The sequence below is a fragment of the Ambystoma mexicanum genome, chromosome 10 (assembly GCF_040938575.1).
Source record: "Ambystoma mexicanum isolate Mex_15411 chromosome 10, UKY_AmexF1_1, whole genome shotgun sequence".
Classification (NCBI taxonomy): domain Eukaryota; kingdom Metazoa; phylum Chordata; class Amphibia; order Caudata; family Ambystomatidae; genus Ambystoma; species Ambystoma mexicanum.
The window spans coordinates 1545887335-1545907702 of NC_090932.1; the positions used below are offsets into that span (position 1 = coordinate 1545887335).

Genomic DNA, 20368 nt, shown 5'->3' on the forward strand with positions numbered 1-20368 from the left:
AGTGATTATTGATCTGGTAAGGGTGCCTACATGGGTGAAGAGAGGTTGTTTTTGAGGAGGGCCTGTGGGCACTGGTCTCAGGGAAACCTGAGGGACTGCTATTTGTGAGAAGGCTTGAAGTGTTGGGGGCCAGTGGAAGGGAGGGCTGTCTGTTTGGTGTGGGAGGGGCAGCAAATTGCTTAGCATGGCTGGCTAGGTTCCTATCATCCTATCAATGGCTGTGTGGAAATAATGGTCGGAGAGAGTGTCGCACAGTGCCTGGGAGACGATGGGTGGAGAGGGAGAGTAGCAATGGGGTGAGGGGGGACCTTAACTCTTGAGAGAATGTTGTGCAGTTCTTTGAATAGGCGATGCAGGTGGTGTAGAAGGCCTGTTTGGCTTTACCGATTTCGAATCTGTAGGCTGTGGTCTTCCGAGCCAGTGGGGCTTTATTTCAGAGGAAGGGCTTGGTTGAGGGTTTTGAGGCGAGGGTTAATGCACATTTTCTTCCAGATCGCTTGTTCAGATTGTACAACTGAGTGTTTTCAAACGTTTGGCTTTGTGATTCCCACTGCATTGTTACGGCTATGCCTTCCTTCGAGTTGTTTATTAGCCTTTGGTAAATAGTTTAACATTGCTTCATAGCAATTGCAGTATACAATCTTAACCTTGGGGGTCTGCCACGTAACGTGCAAATTCAGTTTAATTTGCCTCGAAGTACTGGACACTGTATTAATGTGGACACTTCCAACAACATGGTTTGGAGTAATGCAGGAGCTTGCATATCTCTGCGGTGGTCCTAATTTTTGACTATTTCTCCAGTGATTCACTGAAATGAAACACACACTCTGGAATTAAAATCTCTTGATGTTTCTGTATGAGCATTTATTGCTGTAATTTCAAAGCCCAAACCATGTTATTGGGTGAGCATCTGTGACGTTCCCTTATTTTGTTTTTTCAAGATATATCGTATATTATCTTATTATGGTTTAGTTTGTCAACCCATAGGAGGAGCAGCCTATTGGCTCAGTTTGAGGAATTTGCACAAAACATTGCAAAACGGTATATGGCCACCTCTGAGTTTCGTCAGGGAAACAAAGTTATGGAGGGCGTCCCCAAAACCTTTGACATCTGGGTAGTCCTGAATGTGGGTGGGGGGTTGCTTGCGCCTTCATCCCAAACTGCTAGACAGTTTTGCACCAAACACGAGTACTTCTACTCATGTGGTTTTCATCCGTCCATTTGTGAATGTTTTTTTTTTTTAATTTTTTTATATGCCCATTATGAGAGTGAACGGATTTGTTGGTATCTGTCTGGTCCGCTGACTCACTTCCTGATTCATAGTCTGCGTCTGGGCCAATCTGAGAGCTGCAAATCTTTCGCAGATATCCTACGTGCTCGCTGATCAATTAAAAACATGAGGTCCACCCGTAGGCCAAGGACATTGTGGTAAAAACACTTATTAGACTTGTCTAACACATCTTTGGGGAGGTGATGAGGATGGTATGTATAATGGTCAATTATCGCATGGTTTTTTTTCATTTCATATGTTCAGGAACAGTCCTGTGATGTTCAGGAACTTGAGGGTGGGGGGGGGGGGCGGGGCATTCCCCGATCACCCTATCTGCATAATGCAAGCACCTAGGCATACCTAGTTAGTAGGACCTGAATCCTTAACCTAGCCATCCCCAACCCCAGTACTTGGGGAGGGGGGGGGGGCCTCGTGCAACATGTACTCGCACCACTAGAGTACTACTGATGAAATCCGCCTATAGTATTCACACAACCACCTCTCTGCACAGCCGCGCATACTTCACCTCACTTCAACAAGACACATCTGGCACACCACCACATGGGAATGTCGCTCCATCCAGAAAACTGCACTCTAGCTCAGTCAACGGTACAAACCAAACTATAGCCGCCAACAGGACATCACAATCTCTTACTTTCCTTTTCCCACTACACCCCACTAACAACCTCCACCCCTTCTTTTTTCACACCCTACTTTTCAGACCCCCCCCCCAAGCGCCTGGCGACCACTCCAGTGGTGACAGTGCACGGTACAAATGACTTAATTTAGGTACAAAAATATAACTTTGGAGAATGAAACCTAGCCTGTCGTCCATTATCTGGATAATCTGGCCATGGCCACCTGGGATCTATCTGGTAATCTTAGTCGGGGTAGACTTGAATGGGGGGGGAAACGTTCTGGGAACGGCAATGTGGTTGTCTGATTTGCTTATTGTGGCCTTGGGCATTTCTGAAGCCCATGCCTTCACGGATTGTAGATACTGGCTATTGGTCAGCAATATGGACGAGGATGCAGGCTAAGTACAGTGGATAACCAGTGGTTTGGTGGGGCTGTGGTCCTGGTTGTGCCTCATGCCCAAAGCAATTCAACCATGACTTGCAACCCCAGCATGCACTGCTGAAAACGCACATTAAGTGTGCTTTGCAAAAAGGTTTAGTCCTTAGAAATATGTTGAACTTGTGTACAGTGATGTAACATCATGAAACATTTCCACTTGTAAAAAAACCCATTGGAATTCAGTGAAAACTCTTTTTATGGTTACAGCGTAAAATTGGAAAGCCCAAGAAATACGCCAGTTATGGTTTTCTATGCAACCCTAACTAGTGCCACCACCATGCACTGCTAAGACTAAACACCCATGACATCACAAATGACATTTTTGACATTACTGATGAACTCCCATATAATACTACTGTGTAACCATGCAAGTGTGAGGTCTGTATAAGGGGTACCGCGAGTGCCATTTACAACATGATCAGCCCTGTAATGAACTATGCCATGTCCTATGAAAGGTGCTTATTGTAGAAAAACTTTGTACTGAAGTTTTGTTGTGAATCCACCACTCGAATTATACATAAAGAGGAAGGATGAGCATGGATCATCAAACTAAAGTGATTCTTTAGATGGTATGTTTAGGTAGTTTAAGTTGAAGTGGTGCTAGTTGGTGTTTGCTTTTGCTTGGAAACGCTGGAGATTGCTATTTCGGAAATGCCCATCAGTGTCATTGCACCTTTAAACCGTGACGATAGGAGAGACCTGTGTATAACGTGCTTTGAGTAGCTCCTTAAAACTCACTTAAAGCACCTTCCTCCGCGGAGCAATGTGGTGCTAAGTGGGTGCTTGTGGGTGTTCGTGTGGGACTGAGCTGAAGCAGTGTTTAAACATTTTTGGCCCGGGCCCCCAAAAATGCCAAATGGATAGTATGTATTGTGCGCTGTCACCACACCATACTCCCAGTATAGTCCCTGGCCTCCCCTCACCTGCTCCCATCAGTCACTGGGCTCCCTCATCCCACTCCTAGCCTGTCCCTGGGCTCTCCCCACCCCAACACGCATTCTGGGCTCTCCCCACTCTGCTCCCACCACTATTGTACGGTTTCTGCCCATCCTGCTCCCACCAGTCTCTGGGCACCCCATCCCATTCTCAACACAGTCCGAGGGTCAGTGGAGGCTGGTGACTTTTTTTTAAGTGGGGGAGCATAACAATTTCCCCCAAAAATAGCGTAGGGACCAAGCGCAGTGATGGAGCCCGAACCAATCAAGGGGGGGGGTTTCCTCCGTGAATTTAAAGAGTTAAAATGTTGCATTGGAGAGCATACTTTAAAAAAAAATGGGTAAATAGTAAAACGTTTGTAATTGGTGCTGGGGGGGGGGGGGGCAGGCATAACATTATTTACTGGTCATCTAAAATGGATGCCAGTAAAAAGATACCATCCCTGTCCCCTGGGCCTACACAATCACCATGATTGTGTGTATGCAAGGCGCTGGGGTGCCAAGGTGGAAAGCATGCTATTTTCGACTGGACATCTATGATAGAAATCAAATTAAATACCATCCCTGTCCCTTGGGCTCCGCAGCGCCTCAGGAGAGCTGAATTTGGCAGGTGGGTGGGGGGGGGTTTGTGCAACCACTTGCCAAAATCAGCTCAGCAGACCAAAACAAACTATCACACACACATTCACAAGAGCATCCATCACCATACACTCACTCATGCAAGCACACGCATCCATACATTTGTTTAAATAAAAAAACAAATGAACATAAACGCACTACTCCAGGCTTCTGTGTACGTATGTGCATGAGCTCCCCTCGCACATACAGGCATGCAGTGGCCCAGCTAGCATTTCCCATAAGCTGTGCAATACTGGCAAAGCAAAATGCCCCAACCTTGTATGGCTCAGTGAGCATGTGCGGATGGGGAACTGAACTGAAACTGTCCAAGGGAAATGACGTTTCCCTTGACAGTTCAGCCAGCCCAGGAGCACTCTGTTGGGGAGAATTCTCAAAAAATGTGCCAATTCCCTTCACTTTAGAGACCCCCAACCAATTTGTTGCATTTTCAGGACTTTGATTTATTTTTTACTTGGAGTGTGAGCCTTTTTTACCACTCTCTCGTGTATTTTGATGTGTTTTACTCTTGTGTTCTTTCATTATGGAGTTTTGGAAAACTCCATAGGCATCATCTTTTCATGTGTCACACAGCACCCTCGATGCAGTGACACAGGGAAGCCTTTTAGGCTGCCCCAAGGTTTAAACACCTTCTCTGGGATAAACTACTGTTTCCCAGAGAATGTAAAGTTAAATTGACTAGTAAAGTCAATTTAAATTCCTAGACCCAGCATACACTACTTCCAATAGAATGCTGGAGGGGTTACCTAGTATCCCCTATGTCTAGAAACCTATGTAGCAGTCAAATGTTAGCCATTTCCTATCGAAATGGCTGGTGGCAGTGGTTTTACAACGAACTACCATGAGTTTTCTCGACCGCAAACACCGGTAACACAAAATCGCAGGAGCCATGTTTTTCAAGATGGCGTCTGGCCCCCCTTTTTTTTTAATCGGGTCCCAGTCTTCTTTTTTCGCCATTTCTTTTTGGATTTTGGAAAGGTCTTTCTAGAGTTTGTCTCTGCGCGCCAAACCAGGTTTGGTCCCTTTGTTCCTAGGCCTTTGGCTGGCTTTAGGACTGAAGACCGCCTCTGGCGCCCGAGTGTCTTTTGGGACTGAAGGCGAAACTGTACAGTCTTTGGTTGAAAGCTAGGAATTGCAGAACTACTATTTCTGTTTTAATCCTTTTGGAAATACTTCTCCTGTTGGTTGAAATGATGGCCTTTGTTGACCTTGATTGATGCACATGGACATTTCCTCTGCATTTTTAGATCCCCAATCAATTGTGGAAATTGTGAGTTCTGTCTGGGACAAAATGTTTTTCTTTCTACTTAAATGGAATGTTTTAAAGGGATATGAGAAGATGCTGTTAAAGGTTTCTTTTGCTTGGATATGTTGGCATGAAACCAATAAAACATTGAATAAAAAAATAAGTCTAATCATATCAGATTGAGAAATGTATAATATGCCTGAGACCTGCTTTGTGTTTCATGTGTGTGCATTATGACTTCCGAGCAAACCCTAGGGAAAAGAATTTCAGAATATAGAACACGGCCAAGCTCTACATGCATATTACCTTTCCAGTATGTCATGTTTTGTGTGTATATAGAACACAAGTCAACAATCTCTTGGGATTTGACTTGCCAAATCAATCGGCAACTCCTGTAATGTATCTCGTACTAACTGCCGATTGCAGTACTTTCCATTCCTGCTCTGTCTTTTGAATGTTTTCTTTACTTCTATTTTACTCCAGTGTGGGCACGATTATGGTTTTTTACAAACCGGTTAGATCTTCCTCTACAGTAATTTTACTTAGTATTTGGGAAGACCTCCACCTTCTATTATAGCTATTTCATGACTGCAGTAATATCCCTCAGGAAATGTAATTCCTGTTGTAATCCTATTTTCTCAGTATATCAATCCAAAAAGTCATACTTCTATTAATCTTGTTTACCTTTATCCAAATGTACAAAGTACTGTTTCACAGAAACCTGAAAATCTAGTCATTAATTGAAATGTTTCTACTCTTAGCAACTGACAATGAAAGAGGTTATGATATATTCTATCAATATGTCATGAGATTAAATTGTGGTGCTTCCGAAAAATATGGAGTAAAGGTTTACCAAATGGACAATTGTAATATTGGTTGGTCTATTTTTTTCTACATCAGTGCCTGCGTGTGGCCGGTCTAATACACAGCAGTTCGGTGGAGTCAAAACCATTTCATTTTGCACCAGTGGAGTGTCAGGAATTGGAGCAATCGGTTACTTGTAGCGATCACATCGTGCCTGAGAAAGATCTTCAGTGAAATCAGACTATGGGTAAACTTAAATCTGCCAGAGATACCATCCCACACTAGGGTGCCTTCAGACGTCACCTTACAATCACCTCACCCGGATAGTGCAACTACCGATATCGCCTGCGTTCATAGTATTGGCGCTCCCTTCACTAACATTTTTTACTTCTATGCTGACACTGAACAGATCTGCTAAGCCATAGCATGCCCAACTTGGATCTTTCATAACTCTACAACCCACTTCCATGAAATGGACACATGTGGCTTCCGCCTGGACACGACTTATATGCTCTCAACACAGAACTTGAAGCGGAACGTACACACATCCGCATACTTCATTCTTTGCACATCAACCCAAAAGCAAAACGACCTTGTTAAACAGTCAAGTGATTGTAGTGACAAGGTGAATGGCGTTCAAGTGCTGAAAGAATGAATCATGCCATCAATAAATATTGTCCCAATATGAATGGTGTCACAGGCATCAGTTGTTAATGTTGTAATTTATTCAAAAGGTTGATCAGCTGACACGTGTTTCGACCAGTGGGTCGCTTTTAAGGCCTAAAGAGTCCTATACAGGCATACTGTGAAAGGATGTGTAGAGAAGGTCCCAAACATAGCCTGCACTGCAGTCGCCCATTTTGAAGTACCAAGAACGTTCACGCCGAGATTTGACATATGATGAGCAAATAAACCAGCAGAGAGCCGCATTAGACCTCTTCTACCCAGTGCCTATCAGAGCACCAATACTAGTGAAGTACCAATAACCAGACAACCATGGACCGTAAGGTATGCATTGAGAAAACCCTACCAGCAAATGAGACGAAATGAAGATTGTTTAAACACTGTCCCAGAAGAAACTCGGCAGGCCTTAATTGAAGACTAATGGTGACATCATGAGGGCCCGGACAGACTCACAAATGAAAGACGACGATCAAAAGATGGTACACAGAGACGAAACGTCATGAACTTGGAAGGAGAGATGATGGTGAAAGATAAAGATACTGGAATGAATCTATTCAACCAGCTAACGCCTGTACATATGCATGTCACCGCAAGAAGCTATGAAAACAGTGCGGCTTGCTATGCTTAGTAGAATAGAGCGGCAATCGCCACCTATATATATCTACCTCAACAAAGCACAGCAATTGCAAGCCCACTTTAAACAAAAGCAGAATTAACCCAGGTTACTAGAGGCCAAACAGGACAGGATTCGTACTCCAGCTAAAGCGAAGAGACGGTGGAATTGAAACTCAGCTAGAGCAGCTCGTGCTTGGGAAGTCTAGGTCAGATCAAGAGAGGATGCGGAAAGTAGCGTCGGAGAATCGAAACTTAAGAACAGAGCAGCCTGCCCCGTGAAGGTTGAGATGAGGAGGCCCAGGCAGGTGGCAAACCGAATAAAGAATTAAATGCACAAATAGAAGGAAAACCAAGCAGATTCACGGTGTGTTGGTAAGTGACCGGCCAAGCAAGAAGAGGCACCTACACTTGGCTGTCTACCAAACGGAAGATGCCATAACTTTTCCTGACGAGAAGCTAGTTTCGAGGCCGACCACAGCCAACTAATCAACACATAGCACTAAAGTACGGACGGATGGATGGATGGATGGACGGATGGATGGGTGAATCTTGGGGCATCCTGCACCTGGTTCACCATTCTGCGTGCTGCTAATTAAAGTGGAGATTTATGCATGGGGTAGAAGCCAACCCAATCATAGTGGACCAAATAATCTAGTGTCCTATAGATGGTAGAACCAATGGGACGTCGTACTTTTAGTGACATCCACCGTAGTCATTTTGAAGGAAGGGCTTAGACGCCCACCTAATGATTATCCAATCTTCGCACTCAGTTACCATATACAGATATAGCACCTATATTTAAGTTACCTTTTCCAACCAATAGAATTGCATGACAAACTTTTGTAATACATGTCAATGGTGACAAATTTTGGATATACCTGTTACTGTTTGCATACAGTCATTGGGAGTTGAAGCGAGATGGGCTATCGCATCACTGTTGATTTCCATGTTCCCCGTTTTTTGTACTGGTCATTGAACGGACTCCCATTTGCCAAACCATTGAGTGGTCCTTATTGATTGGTGTTGGAGTAAGAAATCCTACACCCATCCACCTCCAGGTGCAGCTATCTCGTCCTTAAAGTACTACAGAGCAAGCTCTGACTCTATGGGCCGGTCAGGGGTTTCTAGCTCTCGCATTACACTTGGTAGCAGAGGATGGTTGGTGACCATCGATGATTGATTAAAATAAGACACCTATTGACCGTCGACATAAAGTAACTCTAGTTCTTCGGCAATATCACGAGTCCTTTGCCATTCGGCTGAGTAGCCCGTGAAGCTCCCCGTAGACAATGGTAGTTTAAGCAAGCGACTGCAGTCGGGCCTGAAGTGACCCGTTTTCCCAACACATCCCTTCCCATTCCGACGGGCAGCTGATCGGGTGAAAATCTGAAGGAGGTGGTAACGAAGGCGGTAATCCCGAGGATCCAGAGACTAACGATGAGAATGGTGAGTGAAGAAAAAATTATGTGTATATGAATAAATAAAGGTTACCGGGGTGGACACCCGAGAAGAGAGGATTCGCCTCATTCTTGCCACTTTAATATAGTGGCCAGAAGAAACCTGTACCCAGGGTTCCACTTAATGGGGAACAATTAGGCTACCACCATGTTTAAAGGCGCTGTGAAAGGGCTTTGTTTAGACTCCATGAAGGGGTAAGGATTAGAGGCACAGATATCTGTATCCAGCTGGTGCCCGAGTCTGTTAAGTGTCTGTCTTACATGTTTCCTTGTGGTGTCATATGTGAAATTTTTGTTCAGAGAACTGATATAAATAATTTGTGTGCTCCGATAGCTGAGACAGAATCGCACATGAATTGAGGTTTTTTGAGTAAATTGGTAATATAAAAATTGTGGAAAATTTGGATTGGAGCTTGCAGTGTTTGGTGCTCGCTCATATGGTCACATGGTGTTAAAACACACAAAAGCATTAACAAGTGTTATATAAGAGGAAAGGAACACCGAGTGAATTAAAGGTACTGCGCACAAGTTGTTTATGCCATGGCCACAAAATGGGTCTTTATCTAAAGCCATCTTACTACATATGACGACATATTTGCATGCCACATATATGGCCAAGAAGCTACAAAAACGCCTTGTTCTAGAACTTTGTAAGATGCATGAACAAAGGAGGAAGAGCCGCCAGCAGATTGGATACTAAATGTATGCACAGAGGGGGGGTGAGACGCCTACCATGCCACCTGCCCCCACCCGTTAAGGGAGCTTAAAGCAGCCATGGGGTACAGTAACCCCACATATGAGTCACCTACATGACTCATATGGGCAGATGGGGAGCAGGTGCAAGTGGATCTAGGTCACCTGTCCTAAGCCCCGCCCACCTGGTGCCTGCCTTTTCACCACTTAGCAAGCCCCGCCCACCTGGTGCCTTCCTGCTTGCTGCTCTTTTTCACCACCTAGCAAGCACCGCCCACCTGGTGCCTTCTGATTGCCGCTCTTTTTCCCTACTTAAGGAGCACTCCAGCCATTTTTCCTTTGCAGATGGGGAGCAGGTGCAAGTGGATCTAGGTCACCTGGCCTAAGCACCACCCACCTTCTTAGCCCTGCCTCTTCCTTCCTGCTCTTAACTCTTAGATCGAGGGCGTCTCTCGCCCGGACGTCCTTGTGAAGGGCAGATGAAGAAAATTCCTGTTTGGACCTGTTCGAGCCAGGGGCCGAACCCCCGACTCCCCTCCCCCGCCCCAGCTCAGTATGCACCAACATGTTACTCCCTCTGTCCCCACAGGCCATCCCCAGCCCCTCTTGTCCCCGCATGATGATCCCTTGTGCCCCCACCATTCTCACACAGGTGTTGCCTATTTTGCTTGATTCTTCTACCCTGCTCCCCCTAACCACTTTCAAGCCTACTTCTGCAGGACTCTGTCCTGAAATTCTGGTTTCACCATTACCGTCTTGTGGCCAATGCTGGATTTGACTTTTATGGACTTCATTCACAGTGTGTCGCCCTTTCTCAACTCTCATGCTGGACTTCCTTTGCATCTTGTACTCATGGTGGCCCTGAATCATGCTGTTCCCATCTTCATCTTGTATCCTGGCTTGCAACATTGTGTTACTACTGACTTCTGCAATTGTATTCACTACCCCTCTTGCTTCTCCACTCTTGACTGCTAACACTCTGTTCTCTCCTCCTTTCCCTTCTCCCTTTTCCTATCTCCTCCCCTTACTTTTTTCTATGCACTTACTCTATCAGAATTGTCCCCGGACCTAGTATGATAGCAACCTCGTCTGTCTCCTCCCCCTCACCTAACTGTTTTTTTCCTCCCCATAGCCACTCCAGCACTATCTGAAATGTCGCAAGGCCTAGTATAGTAGTCGCTTGTTTTGTTCCTCCCCTACCTTTCTCCACCCCTCTCCTAACTTGTTTTTCTCCGGCTCCACCAGAAATGTCGTCAGGCCTAGTACGGTAGTCGCCTGTCTGCTTCCATTTCCTTCCCACTCTCCCCCTCCCTTCCTTATCTATGTCTTAGCTCTTGCACTATTGAAATGTCGTCAGGCCGAGTACGATAGTTAATTTCACATCCTTACAATGACATTCTTACAGGCCATGAACAGTATTTTCTCTTGTTCCTCCCTTGCTTTGAAGCGCTTTGAAACACATTGTGTATGGGCACTATATAAATAAATATATCATATCTACCTATAGTAGTGAGGAAAATCAAGGGAAGGTGAAGGACAAGAATCTTACCTCCGCATTCCCAAGGGACAAGGGGAGACGCGATGATGAAAGAAAGGATCAGGCACAGGCAAGTGCATCTCTCGACAAGGAGAGAGAGAGGGAAAGAAATGGAAAGGAAGTGAAGACAGAACTAGCATTCGCAAAAGAGGAGTGGATGGGAGGACAAATCTTATTGAAACTCGATGGGGAAAGGAAGTGATACCAAAGGAGAGGTTAGATGAGGCACAGGGAAAAGGAGGAAGAGAAGGAGCTAAGACGAAAGGATAGGATAGATAGATTAAGGCGAGAACAGCTATATCACGAAGAGCGAGAAAAACAGCTCGTTCGCAACCTGAGAGCAGCCTATGATCAAGACAGACAGCAAAGGTTAAAAGAGCAAAGGGTACATGAATAAAAGGATAAGGAGGCGAAGAGATGAGGAAATTCGAAGGGCAGATGAACGTAGTAATGAAAAGAGAAGAGAAGAAGATGGGGTCAGAAAAGGCGAGGAAGCGCAAAGAATTTGACGATATCGAACGCAAGCAGAGACAGAGGGCACACGATCTCGAATATTTGGAGAGGGAAGTTAAAAAAAAAAAAACCTGATCCAGTTGTAGACTGGGAAGACATTGAAGAATTCTTTCCTGCGTACGATTCAGTATCGGGCACGTCTAGGGCGAGTATTGAAGATGACTTCGACACCAGAAGCATCAGGGAAACTATCGATAGAGTATATGATGAAATGGGGCTAGAATAATTACCTCCAGGCGAGTGGGGAGGATGAGCGCTTGGAAAGCACTCAGCTGTATGACACTGAGGATGTCACCCGAAGTAGTGGGAACATGACACTGTCCCTGGACAGATTAGTAATTAGCAGAAACAATGAAGATGCAAGAAGTTGCATGAATTGGGAACAAATAATGCCTGACTCCGATGGGGAGGAGCACGAGGAAGGGAGATGGCACGAAAGACTCCCCCCGTCGTCCTTGGGGGGGAAAAAGGGATATGATGGTCCGACACTAGCGAGTCGGCACCGACGGCGTCATTCAACCCGACATGAAGGACTTCCACATGGTTGGGGGTGGGGGGGTGTCGTCACCGACCTATGTAGACAGACTAAGGGCATTGCCAGGTAGACGGCGATGTGGGAATGTTACCCCTGCGATAGACGGGAGAACTATGAGAGAAGAGAGAGGGGCTGCACATTCTAAATTCCGCTATTGGAAAAGGGGGAAGCAAGACCACAATATATTCCATGGCCACACATGGATCGAGAGAACTTGGAAAACCAAGCTTCCAATGCTGACATCGGGAGCCGGAAAGTGGATGCATGAGTTAGAAAAAATGACAGGAGGAAACACACTAGCTATAAGGGGACATTAAAGGTCTCCTGATCGCCAGACTTGGTGAGAGAGCAGACGATGTGTGGGCACGAGCAGGCTACGCTGGTGTAGCCACAATGAACACCACGCATGACAGAGCACCATTTAACAATTGCAGAGCAGCAGTATGAAAAGTGCTCCGAGTGCTTTACCCAGACACATCCGATATGGGAGCTATAATGACTCGAAAAATGATTGAGTCTGAAGATATGTTAATTTATTCCAAGACGCGTGGGTCCTCAAAACGCATGAATCTTGGACGAAATCAATGCCTGTGTTTTACCATGTATTGTGCCAAAGCTTGCCAGAACCAGTACAGAAACATCTCAAGAAATTGGTAGGAGTTGAGGCTAAGCCTTGGGCTGAAATACAGTTCACTATCGCACATTACTGTAGACTGTTGCAAGAAAAGAATTGCAAAAAGGAGGCAACTCGAAAGGGTGAGGAAGCAAAGCTGGTGCAAAATAAATTATCAAAGTATGCTCTTGAAGGAGCTATGCTAACTAACGCAGCTGAACAAAACATGCAACAGGTGTCTAATCCACAACAGAATAACCAGGGTAACGTATGGGTTTTGCCCACGGGGGAGAGGATTTAGAGGAAGAGAATGGCAGAGCAATCGGGGAGGTTTCCAAAATAATCAAGGAGGCTTTCAAAATGTGCAAAATGGTAACCCAGATGTGTCAAATGGACAAATCATCCGGCCACAGCCACAGCCAGTTTGTTGGCTGTGTGGAATGACGGGGCATTTGGCAAAGACGTGCAGAAGTCCAGGCATGATGCAGAACGGCTAAGGAATGGGAGCAGGCACGGCGAATCCACCTGCAGTTTAACAGGGTGTTGCACAGAATCAGCAACAAGCCAAGGAGCGCAACAACAAAACATGGGAATTTTCTACAAAGACATTCGCAACGGCGCACCACCGCAACTACCAAAGACCCAGAACCCTGGAAGGGGAAGCAACGCTAGGAAAGGGGAAAATCCGCAAGTGCACAGTGGGCCAAGCTTGTATATAAACAAGACAGCTCACTGGTAACCCTGATGTGCTCTATCCTATCAGTGACACCAGACCCTCATAGGGAACCTAGGGTGGATGTCGGTATAGGGGTAAAGAATATTCCTTCCTAGTGGACACAGGTGCAACACGCTTGGCCATACGTGGACGCAAGTTTTCCTTGTCGGGCGAGGCCATAGATACTCAGAGTTTTACAGGAGCTCGCAGTCGAGTTCCCTTTACAGACGCATTCCCAGTCTCCATAGGAGAGTGTGAAATGAATGTACCTTTATTATATTCACGTCCGACCCCAGTAAACCTTTTGGGTCGAGACTTGATGACAAAGTTGAAAATGACAATTTCGTTCACGGAGGAGGGCATAGTATGCTACACTCCAGGAATGCACTATTCAAATGTATGCAAAATTATTAGGGCATACTTAGGACACATAGCCATGAGGGCCATACCATTGGAGCCAGAAATGTTCGCATATGGCATGCGTGTCCTTATGGCAGGATTGCCAGGCCTTGCAGACAAAACTATGAGAACCCCTGATGAGATTTTTAGACCACGGATCCCTGTGCATGAGGAGGGAGGACAAGTATTTCCCTTGATACCCAACAGCAGCAGTGCGAGGGAAAGTAGCATTGGTTGATGGGTACGATGATCAAGGCAGACAATGGTGCGCGATTATCGCCATCAAAGAAGGGTATGGTGTGACTGACGTCACTGATGACGATCTGTTTGAAGAACAATCAGACATGGGCAAAACAATGGTGGAAGTCTGTCTAATCTTTTGGGTAATGATGATATAAAGTGCCTGTCTCAGCATGGACTACAGGACCCTATGACGTAGGCCTCTTAAAGGGGGTGGGAGAAGTGAAAATTAAACTAAAAACGGGAGCAATTTTACTGAGTCCAAAAAGGCGGATGAAGGAATTTTTGAGTCAATTTCTGCCATGATGGACCAGAGCATGTCGGTCACCATGTAATACGGCAGTTTATCCTGTCAAATCATAGGGGGCGGGGGTCTTGGCGTTTAATCCAGGATTTAAGGCTAATAAATGACATTGTTGAGGCAGAGTTCCCTCTAGTCCCTAACCCATCTACAATTCTATGTAATATACACATCGAGGCAAATTATTTCACAGTGATTGACTTGAAAAATGCCTTTTTCTCAATCCCATTACACCGTAACTCTCAAGATCTGACGTCATTCACGTTCAGACAAATGCGTCTGAAAAGCACGAGGCAGCCACAGGGGTACAGTGTTTCAACAGAGTCCTGCAAAAGGACTTAAACAATATCGCATTAGAAAGTATTGTCTTGCAGTATGTGGATGACATCCTAATCTGCAGCACCACAGAACAAACATGCAGGCACAACCATGCAGGCACAATCATGTTCAGCTACTGACTATACTGGCTGAGAAGGGTTATAAGGTTGACAAGGAAAAGTTACAATATTGTCAACAGGAAGTGCTGTACATGGGCCAACTAATGTCACATGAAGGCGACCCCAGAAAGGGCTGAAGCATATTGAACACGGCTAAGCCACACACGGTAAAGCAAATGCAGAGCTTTTTAGGCCTGTGCGACTGTTAGGGCATGGGTTTTCGATTACAGTTCTTATACTAAGCCTTTACTTCAGGCTCTAAAGAAGGCCCAAGTGACAAAGGAGAAGATTGAATAGTCTGAGATAATGGAGAAAGGGTTTGCTGAATTTGAGAGCGATTTGTACAGCTCCAGTTCTCAGAATTCCCAATTGTGCAGAGGAATTTTACCTGTTTTCGCACACAGATGGCAGCTTTATGATGGCAGTGCTTGCTCAAAGAACCTCACTGGGGTACAAGCCCTTAGCATATTACAGTGGGAACCTGGACCCAGTAATGAAAGGCCACTTCCAATGCGAACAAAGTTTAGCTGCCGCAGCGTTCACCGTAGAGAAAGCGACAACCATTGTAATGGGATGTTCCATGACGTTCTACGTCGAGCACTAATTATTTGCCATTTTAGAGAAACCAAAGGGCACATTGACATCTCAGAGAGCTTCTGCCTATGAAGTGATCATATTGAACCCATCGATTAAAATAGTCTGATGTAAGATAGTGAACCCAGCTATGTTTGTAGCAGAGAAAGTCACTGAAAGAGCCGATACATGACTGCACGAATTGTGAAGAATTCTATGATGAAATCCCCAGGGTAAAGGAAAATGCCTTGGCAGGAGGAGAGATCGGACGGGTCTTTGAGACTCGAACAAAGTGATGGGCAAAGATACACAGGCGTGGCTGTGATGAAACGCATAGCAAATGGAGAATTTCGAGTACTTGTTAGTGCGCAAATACCATCTCATTACTCTGCACAGGCTGCAGAATTATTGGCGTTGATGCTTGCCATTGAGAATCACGCAGACCAAGAAGTAACGGTGTATATTGACTCCACCTATGTGACGTCAACAGTGCATGCAGGCTTAGCGCGCTGGAAAAGGAGGGGCTACCTCCGAGCGGACGGCACGCCAGTACAGAACGCAGCCTTATTGGATAGGCTGATAAAGGCACTACAGTTCCTGGTGGGCATAGCAGTCTTAAAATGCGCTGCCCACACGAAAGGGACAGATTTTGTCTTGCACGGAAATCACGCAGCAGACACAGAAACAAAACGTATGACATCCAAAAGTAAGACTGTTATGGCAGTGGAAATGAAATGGCATGCACCCATGAAAGAATGATGGTTGCATGAACCACACCGGAAGCCTATAACGCTCTTGGGCAAATACAACTAATGGAGCTCCAAGGGGAGGCACCACAGGAAGAGAGAAACGTGTGGAAACGTCAAGGGTGTTCTTTAAACCCCTCTGACAGCTTGTAGTGCTAAGACAGCACTGGTAAACCAGTAATGCCTGTAGACCTACTAAAAATAGTGCTGGAACAGTTGCATTAACCAACGCACCTGACAAAGGAGAATCTAGCAGCAACACTCGCGGAAGACTGGTTCATACCGAATTTAGCTGAGCATGTTGCATTTTTTTATGGTGAACTGCATAATCTGCCAGCAATTCACCGCTGGGCACACATTAAAAGTAATGAATCATCATCCCCAGGCCAAATGGGACTTTTCAGCACTTGCATGTTGATTTCGTTGATTCAAGCATGCAACGGGTACAGATATTTGTCGTGGTGTCCATTCTGTAGATGGATAGAAGCAGGTCCATGTACACACCCAAACTCTACCTGTGCGGCCACATTTTTAGTAAAATAAGTGTTCCCCAGGTGGAGGGGGTTGTGAAGTGATGAGGTCAGATAATGGGGCTCATTTTGTAAATGCAGTCTTTGAGTAGATTAGCTTGCTGCTTGGTATAATACGCTCTTGTCGGCGTATCATCCAGAAGGTAATAGAATCTGTGAGAGGCTCAACAGCTTGTTAAAGGAAAGGATAGCCAAGTTGAAGCTTACTCTAAAGTGGGGATGGTTGCACTGCCTTCCTCTGGCATTGTATGCTCTTCGGAACCGACCTGGCTCTGACCATCTTATGCCACACGAGATGGCCACAGGGAGAAGAATGAGAACTCCCATCACACCCGAGATAGAGCTAGATGTGACGCCCAGTCGCCAGGAGAGGTTCTGGGATCTGAAATGCAAAATTATCTGAACTGCTTGACATCTTGCCTTAATGTAATTTCAGACCAGCTGCAGCGACGACGAACAGGGTGCCGTGCAGCGCAGAACAGAGACTACACAGATGCAGCTCAAGGTCTACGTGTTCCACCCGTCTTCCTTGGAGATACCGTCTTGGTGAGGAATTGCACAAGAAAAATGGGACGAGCCAAGGTTTACGAACCATTCACAGTTGAAGACGTGACTCCATCCGCAGTTAAGCTGCAAGGAAGAAGAGCTTGGATCTTCCTGGGTGATATCAAGCCATACATCAAAGGAACCCGCCCCTGCCTGCACCCCACCGCAAAGAGACTACAGACAACGGGGAAGAATCACAGCACATGCAGACAAGATCCATGACGAGGGACGCATGACCAGCAAAGTAAAGACAAGACTTTTGCAAGTTGTGGCTTAACCTGGACACTTCCTCTAAGCAAAAAGGGGATAAGGACATAAAAAACGGGCACTCTGTGCATCCTAGTTGCAGGGTGGAGAAGAAAATTGCGCGTATAAGCCACAACAGGTTGTGTTGACTTGAACTTTTGAACTGAAGCACTCTCAAGTCGTGAGGAGAAAAAGACTATGACAAACTTTGATGAAGGATATTTACATTGGAAATGGATACAGCATCCTGATTCATCCAAAGCCGAGACTTTGTTTGGAAGCACTTAATGGTGTCCAACAGCAGAGACGTCCCAAAGGACGTGGTCATATATTTCAACATAGTGTTAAAGATCATACCAGTCACTGGTAGGGAGACTCACCAGTGTCAGACTTTCTCCAAGATCCTGAAAATGAGAAAATACTAAGCCAACTGCTTACTGTCATTGCGGAACAATTTATCGTACTCCCAGAGTACAGTGAGAAGGAAACAAATGCGTCCACCACAGGCGGAAATAAGATAAACTCATCAATACACTTTTCTTTTGCATAATTGAGACTGTCCATCTATTGTCGGGAGAACTGATACATTTACATTCCTTCGCGATCCAGCAAACACTGAATATTTGAACCATCTTTTAAATAAAGTAATTATTTTGGTCGCACTCCATGTGATGGGACAGTGCAGATATTGTTTACGTCAAGGAAAGAACATATAATCCTGAATCTCAACAAAGACTGGACAAATGTCCCTTTCATCAGAAAACAGCAGATTGGCGCACAATGTTCTTTTTCGCTTAGTTACTGACTTTCCGGAATTAGTTGGGAGAACTATCGAGGTTGACATCCTCACCTTCATCAGTGATCCAGCCAATATCGCACAGATGCAAATGCTCCTGCATGGAATAATACTCCAAGTAGAACTTTCCAACCTTCGGAGAAATTACCTGAGGAGATTTTGAAGAAACTTTCCGCCGAGGGACAGATCGAGCGAGCAGAGTCAAGAACCTTATTTGTTGTAGTTGTCATTTTTCCTTATTTTTTTCATACTGACCAGTTTCCAACATGTCCTTGGGACTGAAGCAGATTCGAGGAGTGGACTGGGAACTTGCGTATTTTGAACATGCACAGTAAAGGCGACTCCTCAAAATATTATTTTGATCAATTGTTCCCATAGTTTAGGAAAGGAACTGTATCCTGTATAAAGAGACAATCGTCACTCGCAAGAGCGGGGCCACTCGTGAAGCACCTGACACTTTTTGACACAGAACTCGAACGGTAGTGGGTGGGGGAAACGATAACATTGACATTTGGCAAATGTTTGAGATGGGGGGGCCCAGAGCAGTAACCTGGTCCTCCCACAAGCAGAGGCGCACCCCCGCATCTCTGGAAGAAAATGCTGTCTTAGATATTGAACTATCATGTATTTATGCATTGTATTCATCATTTTACTGTCATTAATCAGAACTGCATTTTTTTTTTATTGGTGCTCGAAGCGTTCCGATTTCAGTGCACGCACCTGATGATGCACGCATGAGACCCACAAAAGCACCCAGACCTTATATAGTCATTCCAGTCCCTAGGAGATCTGATGGTGGAGTAAATGATAGCACACAGATATGGTAACGAATGAGCAGGAAAGCCGGAGACAGGGTCGGCATGAAATGAATTGAGGCAAAACAGACAACTACACACACACACGCGCGCACACACACTGAATGCACACGAACCAGGCCTAGCGTCAATGACCAAAGAACCTCAAACGAAAGCAGCCGAGAAGATGAGACTGCCTACCCCAAAAACTTTCACAGGAGAAATTGAGAAAAAATGAAGAATTAAGAGGAAGGCCAACAGAAGCAGTCGTGTCGGAAGCCCTTAAGAAAACAGAAGCGGCTGCCAAAAAACTCTCTACAAGGACACAAATGTTAGTAGACCTTCCCTTTCCACACATAGCCAGAGCGAGAAAACGACAAGAGGAACTGAAGAACAAAACGACAGAGGCTGCATTACCCGGCGTATATGTTCCAACACAAGGGACAAGTACCAGGTCCACAATGCAGCCATATACCGGACCAGTGTCGGGCTGGTTCGCATGGGCACTTGCACACAGCAGAGAAAAGATGCATGAGGACCAGGAAAGAGCAACCAGATTCTTGTCCACTCAAATGGCGCAGATGAAGAAGCCTGCACCATGGACCAGGATACCAGAGAACCCTCTAGCAAGAAAAAGCCATACAGAGGCACTCGGAGATGTAGTTATAGCGAACTACAGGAAAACATTAAGAATCAAGAGAAGCCTACATGAAGATAATAATAATCTAAATTACCTGGACAGCAGAGCACATCTAGGGAACAACATTTGGTACCAGCTCATGAAAGAAGATGGAAGACGAAATTCAGAAGGCGAATGCTTCATTTGTGCACTTCTACCGTACAGCATGGGGAAATCCAAGATCTTCGTGGATGTAGAAATTGATGTCCCGACAGCACACTGTCTGTCACACGTAGTAATGTGCAACACCAGAGGCCAGTTCATGGGAAGTGATGCCTCGTTGATATGGCCAACTGAAACCAATTATCCCGATGAAGATGATTATGTTCAGGACAAGAAGACGAAAAATGGAGCCCATACTAGGAATCACGTGATCAGGTACGAGAAACCTGAAGTTAAAGGAGCAGGAATAAGATGGGGAAGTAAACCCGAGACTAAATGTCCCAGGAAAAACTCTAGAAGAAGCTCAAATTTGGAAAAACAGAGGCCAAATCCAGATTTGGGGAACAGTACTTTCACCAAACGGATGGGTAGAAGGAGTAGTGATCTGCCGAGCATGGATGGTCCTTGCAGCCTGCAAGGAATCAATAGAAAACTCATACTATGCAAACCACTATGGCCAAGACATGGGTCGAAGACAGAGGACCCTTGCAGATAGTGCCACTAGAAAGCCCAAAATTGTGCTTCAGGAACAATGGCACAAGGAAGATGAGTGAGAATCAGAACTGTTTGAAGCTCCAGGAATGACTCG

At 45.4% G+C, this 20368-nt stretch overlaps 1 protein-coding gene across 2 annotated transcripts in view; it reads left to right on the forward strand.

Moving 5' to 3' along the window:
- Nucleotides 1-20368, forward strand: part of UNC119B (unc-119 lipid binding chaperone B) — a 76632-nt gene that overhangs the window by 19055 nt on the left and 37209 nt on the right. The window lies entirely within an intron of this gene.